Source organism: Taudactylus pleione, unplaced genomic scaffold (genome assembly GCF_031769625.1).
Source record: "Taudactylus pleione unplaced genomic scaffold, aTauple2 ptg001184l, whole genome shotgun sequence".
Taxonomy (NCBI): domain Eukaryota; kingdom Metazoa; phylum Chordata; class Amphibia; order Anura; family Myobatrachidae; genus Taudactylus; species Taudactylus pleione.
This window is the reverse complement of record NW_028285585.1, coordinates 147501-157500: the sequence shown is the minus strand read 5'-3', so window position 1 is coordinate 157500 and position 10000 is coordinate 147501. Positions and strand designations below refer to the sequence as shown.

Below are 10000 nucleotides of genomic sequence, written 5' to 3'. Positions count from 1 at the left end.
ATTTCATTTTTTCAACTTATCAATGAATTTACTTGAGTTAAGAAGTAAAAGAGGTCTAAAGTTAATACTTTTGAGCACCTACAGCCAATCCACACTGGACATGCCCAATCTCGTCTTATCTTGGTAGCTATGCAGTGTTGGGTATGGTCAGAACTTGGATGGGAGACCACCTGGGAAAACCAGGTGCAGTAGGTAATTTTATACTGCCATAACATTCTTTTCTATTACATTTTACATTACATTTTTTCAACTTAGCAATGAATTTACTTGAGTTAAGAAGTAAAAGATGTCTAAAGTTAATATTTTTCAGCACCTATACCCAAACCACACTGGACATGGCCAATGTCATTTGATCTTGGAAGCTATGCAGTGTTGGGCATGGTCAGTACTTGGATGGGAGACCACCTGGGAATACCAGGAGCTGTAGGTAATTTTATACTGCCAGAACATTCTTTTCTATTACATTTTACATTTAATTTTTTCAACTTATCAATGAATTTACTTGAGTTAAGAAGTAATAGAGGTCTAAATTTAATGCTTTTGAGCACCTACAGCCAAACCACACTGGACATGCCCAATCTCGTCTGATCTTGGAAACTATGCAGTGTTGGGCCTGGTTTGTACTTTTATGGGAGACCACCTGGGAATACCAGGTGCTGTAGGTAATTTTAGACAGCCAAAACATTCTTTTCTATTACATTCTACATTTCATTTTTTCAACTTATCAATGAATTTACTTGAGTTAAGTAGTAAAAGAGGTCTAAAGTTAATGGTTTTGAGCACCTACAGCCAAACCACACTAGACATGCCCAATCTCGTCTGATCTTGGAAGCTATGCAGTGTTGGGCCTGGTTAGTACTTGGAAGTGAGACCACCTGGGAATACCAGGAGCTGTAGGTAATTTTATACTGCCATAACATTCTTTTCTATTAAATTTTACATTTAATTTTTCAATTTATCATTGAATTTACTTGAGTTAAGAAGTAAAAGAGGTCTAAAGTTAATGTTTTTGAGCACCTACAGCCAAACCACACTGGACATGCCCAATCTCATCTGATCTTGGAAGCTATGCAGTGTTGGGCCTGGTTAGTACTTGGATGGGAGACCACCTGGGAATACCAGGTGCTGTAGGTAATTTTATACTGCCAGAACATTCTTTTCTATTACATTTTACATTTAATTTTTTCAACTTATCAACGAATTTACTTGAGTTAAGAAGTAATAGAGGTCTAAAGTTAATGTTTTTGAGCACCTACAGCCAAACCACAGTGGACATGCCCAATCTTGTCTGATCTTGGAAGCTATGCAGTGTTCGGCCTGGTTAGTACTTGGATGGGAGACCACCTGGGAATACCAGGAGCTGTAGGTAATTTTATACTGCCTTAACATTCTTTTCTATTACATTTTACATTTAATTTTTCAACTTATCATTGAATTTACTTGAGTTAAGAAGTAAAAGAGGTCTAAAGTTAATGTTTTTGAGCACCTACAGCCAAACCACACTGGACATGCCCAATCTGGTCTGATCTTGGAAGCTATGCAGTGTTGGTCCTGGTTAGTACTTGGATGGGAGACCACCTGGGAATACCAGGTGCTGTAGGTAATTTTATACTGCCATAACATTCTTTTCTATTACATTTTACATTTAATTTTTTCAACTTATCAATGAATTTCCTTGAGTTAAGAAGTAATAGAGGTCTAAAGTTAATACTTTTGAGCACCTACAGCCAATCCACAGTGGACATGCCCAATCTCGTCTTATCTTGTTAGCTATGCAGTGGTGGGCCTCGTCAGTACTTGGATGGGAGACCACCTGGGAAAACCAGGTGCAGTAGGTAATTTTATACTCCCATAACATTCTTTTCTATTACATTTTACATTTAATTTTTTCAACTTATCAATTAATTTACTTGAGTTAAGAAGTAATACAGGTCTAAAGTTAATGTTTTTGAGCACCTACAGCCAAACCACACTGGACATGCCCAATCTCGTCTGATCTTGGAAGCTATGCAGTGTTGGGACTGGTTAGTACTTGGATGGGTGACTACCTAGGAATCCCAAGTGCTGTAGGTAATTTTAAACTGCCATAACATTCTTTTCTATTACATTTTACATTTAATTTTTTCAACTTATCAATGAACTTACTTGTGTTAAGAAGTAAAAGCGGTCTAAATTTAATGCTTTTGAGCACCTACAGCCAAACCACAATGGACATGCCCAATCTCGTCTGATCTTGGAAGCTATGCAGTGTTGGGCCTGGTAAGTACTTGGATGGGAGACCACCTGGGAATACCAGGAGCTGTAGGTAATTTTATACTGCCAGAACATTCTTTTCTATTACATTTTACATTTAATTTTTTCAACTTAACAATGAATTTACTTGAGTTAAGAAGTAATAGTGGTCTAAATTTAATGCTTTTAAGCACCTACAGCCAAACCACACTGGACATGCCCAATCTCGTCTGATCTTGGAAGCTATGCAGTGTTGGGCCTGGTTAGTACTTGGATGGGAGACCACCTGGGAATACTAGGTGCTGTAGGTAATTTTATACTGCCATAACATTCTTTTCTATTACATTTTACATTTCATTTTTCAACTTATCATTGAATTTACTTGAGTTAAGAAATAAAAGAGGTCTAAAGTTAATGTTTTTGAGCACCTACAGCCAAACCACACTGGACATGCCCAATCTCGTCTGAACTTGGAAGCTATGCAGTGTTGGGCCTGGTTAGTACTTGGATGGGAGACCACCTGGGATTACCAGGTGCTGTAGGTAATTTTATACTGCCATAACATTCTTTTCTGTTACATTTTAAATTTAATTTTTTCAGCTTATCAATGAATTTACTTGAGATAAGAAGTAATAGAGGTCTAAAGTTAATGGCTTTGGGCACCTACAGCCAAACCACACTGGACATGCCCAATCTCGTCTGATCTTGGAAGCTATGCAGTGTTGGGCCTGGTTAGTATTTGGATGGGAGACCACCTGGGAATACCAGGAGCTGTAGGTAATTTTATACTGCCATAACATTCTTTTCTATTACATTTTACATTTAATTTTTCAACTTATCATTGAATTTACTTGAGTTAAGAAGTAAAAGAGGTCTAAAGTTAATGTTTTTGAGCACCTACAGCCAAACCACACTGGACATGCCCAATCTCATCTGATCTTGGAAGCTATGCAGTGTTGGGCCTGGTTAGTACTTGGATGGGAGACCACCTGGGAATACCAGGTGCTGTAGGTAATTTTATACTGCCATAACATTCTTTTTTATAACATTTTACATTTAATTTTTTCAACTTATCAATGAATTTCCTTGAGAAAAGAAGTAATAGAGGTCTAAAGTTAATACTTTTGAGCACCTACAGCCAATCCACACTGGACATGCCCAATCTCGTCTTTTCTTGGTAGCTATGCAGTGTTGTGCCTGGTCAGTACTTTGATGGGAGACCACCTGGGAAAACCAGGTGCAGTAGGTAATTTTATACTGCCATAACATTCTTTTCTATTACATTTTACATTTAATTTTTTCAACTTATCAATGAATTTACTTGAGTTAAGAAGTAATACAGGTCTAAAGTTAATACTTTTGAGCACCTACAGCCAATCCACACTGGACATGCCCAATCTCGTCTTATCTTGGTAGCTATGCAGTGTTGGGCCTCGTCAACACTTGGATGGGAGACCACCTGGGAAAACCAGGTGCAGTAGGTAATTTTATACTCCCATAACATTCTTTTCTATTACATTTTACATTTAATTTTTTCAACTTATCAATTAATTTACTTGAGTTAAGAAGTAATACAGGTCTAAAGTTAATGTTTTTGAGCACCTGCAGCCAAACCACACTGGACATGCCCAATCTCGTCTGATCTTGGAAGCTATGCAGTGTTGGGACTGGTTAGTACTTGGATGGGTGACTACCTAGGAATCCCAGAAGCTGTAGGTAATTTTAAACTGCCGTAACATTCTTTTCTATTACATTTTACATTTAATTTTTTCAACTTATCAATGAATTTACTTGTGTTAAGAAGTAAAAGCGGTCTAAATTTAATGCTTTTGAGCACCTACAGCCAAACCACAGTGGACATGCCCAATCTCGTCTGATCTTGGAAGCTATGCAGTGTTGGGCCTGGTAAATACTTGGATGGGAGACCTCCTGGGAATACCAGGAGCTGTAGGTAATTTTATACTGCCAGAACATTCTTTTTATTACATTTTACATTTAATTTTTTCAACTTAACAATGAATTTACTTGAGTTAAGAAGTAATAGAGGTCTAAATTTAATGCTTTTGAGCACCTACAGCCAAACCACACTGGACATGCCCAATCTCGTCTTCTCTTGGTAGCTATGCAGTGTTGGGTATGGTCAGAACTTGGATGGGAGACCACCTGGGAAAACCAGGTGCAGTAGGTAATTTTATACTGCCATAACATTCTTTTCTATTACATTTTACATTTAATTTTTTCAACTTATCAATGAATTTACTTGAGTTAAGAAGTAATAGAGGTCTAAATTTAATGCTTTTGAGCACCTACAGCCAAACCACACTGGACATGCCCAATCTCGTCTGATCTTGGAAACTATGCAGTGTTGGGCCTGGTTTGTACTTGGATGGGAGACCACCTGGGAATACCAGGTGCTGTAGGTAATTTTAGACAGCCAAAACATTGTTTTCTATTACATTTTACATTTAATTTTTTCAACTTATCAATGAATTTACTTGAGTTAAGAAGTAATAGAGGTCTAAATTTAATGCTTTTGAGCACCTACAGCCAAACCACACTGGACATGCCCAATCTCGTCTGATCTTGGAAACTATGCAGTGTTGGGCATGGTTTGTACTTGGATGGGAGACCACCTGGGAATACCAGGTGCTGTAGGTAATTTTAGACAGCCAGAACATTCTTTTCTATTACATTTTACATTTAATTTTTTCAACTTATCAATGAATTTACTTGAGTTAAGAAGTAATAGAGGTCTAAATTTAATGCTTTTGAGCACCTACAGCCAAACCACACTGGACATGCCCAATCTCGTCTGATCTTGGAAACTATGCAGTGTTGGGCTTGGTTTGTACTTGGATGGGAGACCACCTGGGAATACCAGGTGCTGTAGGTAATTTTAGACAGCCAAAACATTGTTTTCTATTACATTCTACATTTCATTTTTTAAACTTATCAATGAATTTACTTGAGTTAAGAAGTAAAAGAGGTCTAAAGTTAATGGTTTTGAGCACCTACAGCCAAACCAGTCTAGACATGCCCAATCTCGTCTGATCTTGGAAGCTATGCAGTGTTGGGCCTGGTTAGTACTTGGATGGGAGACCACCTGGAAATACTAGGTGCTGTAGGTAATTTTATACTGCCATAATATTCTTTTCTATTACATTTTACATTTCATTTTTCAACTTATCATTGAATTTACTTGAGTTAAGAAGTAAAAGAGGTCTAAACTTAATGTTTTTGAGCACCTACAGCAAAACCACACTGGACATGCCCAATCTCGTCTGAACTTGGAAGCTAGGCAGTGTTGGGCCTGGTTAGTACTTGGATGGGAGACCACCTGGGATTACCAGGTGCTGTAGGTAATTTTATACTGCCATAACATTCTTTTCTATTACATTTTAAATTTAATTTTTTCAACTTATCAATGAATTTACTTGAGTTAAGAAGTAATAGAGGTCTAAAGTTAATATTTTTGAGCACCTACAGCCAAACCACACTGGACATGCCCAATCTCGTCTGATCTTGGAAGCTATGCAGTGTTGGGCCTGGTTAGTACTTGGATGTGAGACCACCTGGGAATACCAGGAGCTGTAGGTAATTTTATACTGCCATAACATTCTTTTCTATTAAATTTTACATTTAATTTTTCAATTTATCATTGAATTTACTTGAGTTAAGAAGTAAAAGAGGTCTAAAGTTAATACTTTTGAGCACCTACAGCCAATCCACACTGGACATGCCCAATCTCATCTTATCTTGGTAGCTATGCAGTGTTGGGTATGGTCAGAACTTGGATGGGAGACCACCTGGGAAAACCAGGTGCAGTAGGTAATTTTATACTGCCATAACTTTCTTTTCTATTACATTTTACTTTACATTTTTTCAACTTAGCAATGAATTTACTTGAGTTAAGAAGTAAAAGATGTCTAAAGTTAATATTTTTCAGCACCTATAGCCCAACCACACTGGACATGGCCAATGTCGTTTGATCTTGGAAGCTATGCAGTGTTGGGCATGGTCAGTACTTGGATGGGAGACCACCTGGGAATACCAGGAGCTGTAGGTAATTTTATACTGCCAGAACATTCATTTCTATTACATTTTACATTTAATTTTTTCAACTTATCAATGAATTTACTTGAGTTAAGAAGTTAAAGAGGTCTAAATTTAATGCTTTTGAGCACCTACAGCCAAACCACACTGGACATGCCCAATCTCGTCTGATCTTGGAAGCTATGCAGTGTTGGGCCTGGTTTGTACTTGGATCGGAGACCACCTGGGAATACCAGGTGCTGTAGGTAATTTTAGACAGCCAAAACATTCTTTTCTATTACATTCTACATTTCATTTTTTCAACTTATCAATGAATTTACTTGAGTTAAGAAGTAAAAGAGGTCTAAAGTTAATTGTTTTGAGCACCTACAGCCAAACCACACTAGACATGCCCAATCTCGTCTGATCTTGGAAGCTATGCAGTGTTGGGCCTGGTTAGTACTTGGATGGGAGACCACCTGGGAATACTAGGTGCTGTAGGTAATTTTATACTGCCATAACATTCTTTTCTATTACATTTTACATTTCATTTTTCAACTTTTCATTGAATTTACTTGAATTAAGAAGTAAAAGAGGTCTAAAGTTAATGTTTTTGAGCACCTACAGCCAAACCACACTGGACATGCCCAATCTCGTCTTATCTTGGTAGCTATGCAGTGTTGGGCCTCGTCAACACTTGGATGGGAGACCACCTGGGAAAACCAGGTGCAGTAGGTAATTTTATACTCCCATAACATTCTTTTCTATTACATTTTACATTTAATTTTTTCAACTTATCAATTAATTTACTTGAGTTAAGAAGTAATACAGGTCTAAAGTTAATGTTTTTGAGCACCTACAGCCAAACCACACTGGACATGCCCAATCTCGTCTGATCTTGGAAGCTATGCAGTGTTGGGACTGGTTAGTACTTGGATGGGTGACTACCTAGGAATCCCAGGTGCTGTAGGTAATTTTAAACAGCCATAACATTCTTTTCTATTACATTTTACATTTAATTTTTTCAACTTATCAATGAATTTACTTGTGTTAAGAAGTAAAAGCGGTCTAAATTTAATGCTTTTGAGCACCTACAGCCAAACCACAGTGGACATGCCCAATCTCGTCTGATCTTGGAAGCTATGCAGTGTTGGGCCTGGTAAGTACTTGGATGGGAGACCACCTGGGAATACCAGGAGCTGTAGGTAATTTTATACTGCCAGAACATTCTTTTCTATTACATTTTACATTTAATTTTTTCAACTTAACAATGAATTTACTTGAGTTAAGAAGTAATAGAGGTCTAAATTTAATGCTTTTGAGCACTTACAGCCAAACCACACTGGACATGCCCAATCTCGTCTTATCTTGGTAGCTCTGCAGTGTTGGGTATGGTCAGAACTTGGATGGGAGACCACCTGGGAAAACCAGGTGCAGTAGGTAATTTTATACTGCCATAACATTCTTTTCTATTACATTTTACATTACATTTTTTCAACTTAGCAATGAATTTACTTGAGTTAAGAAGAAAAAGATATCTAAAGTTAATATTTTTCAGCACCTAAACCCAAACCACACTGGACATGGCCAATGTCATTTGATCTTGGAAGCTATGCAGTGTTGGGCATGGTCAGTACTTGGATGGGAGACCACCTGGGAATACCAGGAGCTGTAGGTAATTTTATACTGCCAGAACATTCTTTTCTATTACATTTTACATTTAATTTTTTCAACTTATCAATGAATTTACTTGAGTTAAGAAGTAAAAGAGGTCTAAAGTTAATGGTTTTGAGCACCTACAGCCAAACCAGTCTAGACATGCCCAATCTCGTCTGATCTTGGAAGCTATGCAGTGTTGGGCCTGGTTAGTACTTGGATGGGAGACCACCTGGAAATACTAGGTGCTGTAGGTAATTTTATACTGCCATAATATTCTTTTCTATTACATTTTACATTTCATTTTTCAACTTATCATTGAATTTACTTGAGTTAAGAAGTAAAAGAGGTCTAAACTTAATGTTTTTGAGCACCTACAGCAAAACCACACTGGACATGCCCAATCTCGTCTGAACTTGGAAGCTAGGCAGTGTTGGGCCTGGTTAGTACTTGGATGGGAGACCACCTGGGATTACCAGGTGCTGTAGGTAATTTTATACTGCCATAACATTCTTTTCTATTACATTTTAAATTTAATTTTTTCAACTTATCAATGAATTTACTTGAGTTAAGAAGTAATAGAGGTCTAAAGTTAATATTTTTGAGCACCTACAGCCAAACCACACTGGACATGCCCAATCTCGTCTGATCTTGGAAGCTATGCAGTGTTGGGCCTGGTTAGTACTTGGATGTGAGACCACCTGGGAATACCAGGAGCTGTAGGTAATTTTATACTGCCATAACATTCTTTTCTATTAAATTTTACATTTAATTTTTCAATTTATCATTGAATTTACTTGAGTTAAGAAGTAAAAGAGGTCTAAAGTTAATACTTTTGAGCACCTACAGCCAATCCACACTGGACATGCCCAATCTCATCTTATCTTGGTAGCTATGCAGTGTTGGGTATGGTCAGAACTTGGATGGGAGACCACCTGGGAAAACCAGGTGCAGTAGGTAATTTTATACTGCCATAACTTTCTTTTCTATTACATTTTACATTACATTTTTTCAACTTAGCAATGAATTTACTTGAGTTAAGAAGTAAAAGATGTCTAAAGTTAATATTTTTCAGCACCTATAGCCCAACCACACTGGACATGGCCAATGTCGTTTGATCTTGGAAGCTATGCAGTGTTGGGCATGGTCAGTACTTGGATGGGAGACCACCTGGGAATACCAGGAGCTGTAGGTAATTTTATACTGCCAGAACATTCATTTCTATTACATTTTACATTTAATTTTTTCAACTTATCAATGAATTTACTTGAGTTAAGAAGTTAAAGAGGTCTAAATTTAATGCTTTTGAGCACCTACAGCCAAACCACACTGGACATGCCCAATCTCGTCTGATCTTGGAAGCTATGCAGTGTTGGGCCTGGTTTGTACTTGGATCGGAGACCACCTGGGAATACCAGGTGCTGTAGGTAATTTTAGACAGCCAAAACATTCTTTTCTATTACATTCTACATTTCATTTTTTCAACTTATCAATGAATTTACTTGAGTTAAGAAGTAAAAGAGGTCTAAAGTTAATTGTTTTGAGCACCTACAGCCAAACCACACTAGACATGCCCAATCTCGTCTGATCTTGGAAGCTATGCAGTGTTGGGCCTGGTTAGTACTTGGATGGGAGACCACCTGGGAATACTAGGTGCTGTAGGTAATTTTATACTGCCATAACATTCTTTTCTATTACATTTTACATTTCATTTTTCAACTTTTCATTGAATTTACTTGAATTAAGAAGTAAAAGAGGTCTAAAGTTAATGTTTTTGAGCACCTACAGCCAAACCACACTGGACATGCCCAATCTCGTCTTATCTTGGTAGCTATGCAGTGTTGGGCCTCGTCAACACTTGGATGGGAGACCACCTGGGAAAACCAGGTGCAGTAGGTAATTTTATACTCCCATAACATTCTTTTCTATTACATTTTACATTTAATTTTTTCAACTTATCAATTAATTTACTTGAGTTAAGAAGTAATACAGGTCTAAAGTTAATGTTTTTGAGCACCTACAGCCAAACCACACTGGACATGCCCAATCTCGTCTGATCTTGGAAGCTATGCAGTGTTGG

At 37.5% G+C, this 10000-nt stretch overlaps 2 non-coding genes and 27 pseudogenes across 2 annotated transcripts; all 29 read left to right on the top strand.

Annotated features, from left to right (window-relative positions):
- The first annotated feature begins 546 nt into the window (after nucleotides 1–546).
- On the top strand, nucleotides 547–665 carry LOC148451658 (5S ribosomal RNA; annotated as a pseudogene).
- A 116-nt stretch (nucleotides 666–781) lies between these two features.
- On the top strand, nucleotides 782–900 carry LOC148451657 (5S ribosomal RNA; annotated as a pseudogene).
- Nucleotides 901–1015: 115 nt separating this feature from the next.
- Nucleotides 1016–1134, top strand: LOC148451656 (5S ribosomal RNA). The gene has a single exon (XR_015875007.1). It is a non-coding gene; the product is annotated as a 5S ribosomal RNA (ribosomal RNA).
- Nucleotides 1135–1250: 116 nt separating this feature from the next.
- LOC148451655 (5S ribosomal RNA) lies at nucleotides 1251–1369 on the top strand (annotated as a pseudogene).
- Nucleotides 1370–1484: 115 nt separating this feature from the next.
- Nucleotides 1485–1603, top strand: LOC148451654 (5S ribosomal RNA; annotated as a pseudogene).
- A 351-nt stretch (nucleotides 1604–1954) lies between these two features.
- Nucleotides 1955–2073, top strand: LOC148451653 (5S ribosomal RNA; annotated as a pseudogene).
- Nucleotides 2074–2189: 116 nt separating this feature from the next.
- LOC148451652 (5S ribosomal RNA) lies at nucleotides 2190–2308 on the top strand (annotated as a pseudogene).
- Nucleotides 2309–2424: 116 nt separating this feature from the next.
- On the top strand, nucleotides 2425–2543 carry LOC148451651 (5S ribosomal RNA; annotated as a pseudogene).
- Nucleotides 2544–2658: 115 nt separating this feature from the next.
- Nucleotides 2659–2777, top strand: LOC148451650 (5S ribosomal RNA; annotated as a pseudogene).
- Nucleotides 2778–2893: 116 nt separating this feature from the next.
- LOC148451649 (5S ribosomal RNA) lies at nucleotides 2894–3012 on the top strand (annotated as a pseudogene).
- Nucleotides 3013–3127: 115 nt separating this feature from the next.
- Nucleotides 3128–3246, top strand: LOC148451648 (5S ribosomal RNA). The gene has a single exon (XR_015874996.1). It is a non-coding gene; the product is annotated as a 5S ribosomal RNA (ribosomal RNA).
- A 586-nt stretch (nucleotides 3247–3832) lies between these two features.
- Nucleotides 3833–3951, top strand: LOC148451647 (5S ribosomal RNA; annotated as a pseudogene).
- Nucleotides 3952–4067: 116 nt separating this feature from the next.
- On the top strand, nucleotides 4068–4186 carry LOC148451646 (5S ribosomal RNA; annotated as a pseudogene).
- A 350-nt stretch (nucleotides 4187–4536) lies between these two features.
- LOC148451645 (5S ribosomal RNA) lies at nucleotides 4537–4655 on the top strand (annotated as a pseudogene).
- A 116-nt stretch (nucleotides 4656–4771) lies between these two features.
- LOC148451644 (5S ribosomal RNA) lies at nucleotides 4772–4890 on the top strand (annotated as a pseudogene).
- Nucleotides 4891–5006: 116 nt separating this feature from the next.
- Nucleotides 5007–5125, top strand: LOC148451643 (5S ribosomal RNA; annotated as a pseudogene).
- A 116-nt stretch (nucleotides 5126–5241) lies between these two features.
- Nucleotides 5242–5360, top strand: LOC148451642 (5S ribosomal RNA; annotated as a pseudogene).
- A 115-nt stretch (nucleotides 5361–5475) lies between these two features.
- On the top strand, nucleotides 5476–5594 carry LOC148451641 (5S ribosomal RNA; annotated as a pseudogene).
- A 116-nt stretch (nucleotides 5595–5710) lies between these two features.
- On the top strand, nucleotides 5711–5829 carry LOC148451640 (5S ribosomal RNA; annotated as a pseudogene).
- A 585-nt stretch (nucleotides 5830–6414) lies between these two features.
- Nucleotides 6415–6533, top strand: LOC148451639 (5S ribosomal RNA; annotated as a pseudogene).
- Nucleotides 6534–6649: 116 nt separating this feature from the next.
- Nucleotides 6650–6768, top strand: LOC148451638 (5S ribosomal RNA; annotated as a pseudogene).
- Nucleotides 6769–7118: 350 nt separating this feature from the next.
- Nucleotides 7119–7237, top strand: LOC148451637 (5S ribosomal RNA; annotated as a pseudogene).
- Nucleotides 7238–7353: 116 nt separating this feature from the next.
- Nucleotides 7354–7472, top strand: LOC148451636 (5S ribosomal RNA; annotated as a pseudogene).
- Nucleotides 7473–8058: 586 nt separating this feature from the next.
- LOC148451635 (5S ribosomal RNA) lies at nucleotides 8059–8177 on the top strand (annotated as a pseudogene).
- Nucleotides 8178–8292: 115 nt separating this feature from the next.
- On the top strand, nucleotides 8293–8411 carry LOC148451634 (5S ribosomal RNA; annotated as a pseudogene).
- Nucleotides 8412–8527: 116 nt separating this feature from the next.
- LOC148451633 (5S ribosomal RNA) lies at nucleotides 8528–8646 on the top strand (annotated as a pseudogene).
- A 585-nt stretch (nucleotides 8647–9231) lies between these two features.
- LOC148451632 (5S ribosomal RNA) lies at nucleotides 9232–9350 on the top strand (annotated as a pseudogene).
- Nucleotides 9351–9466: 116 nt separating this feature from the next.
- On the top strand, nucleotides 9467–9585 carry LOC148451631 (5S ribosomal RNA; annotated as a pseudogene).
- A 350-nt stretch (nucleotides 9586–9935) lies between these two features.
- LOC148451630 (5S ribosomal RNA) overlaps nucleotides 9936–10000 on the top strand; it is a 119-nt pseudogene continuing 54 nt past the window's right edge.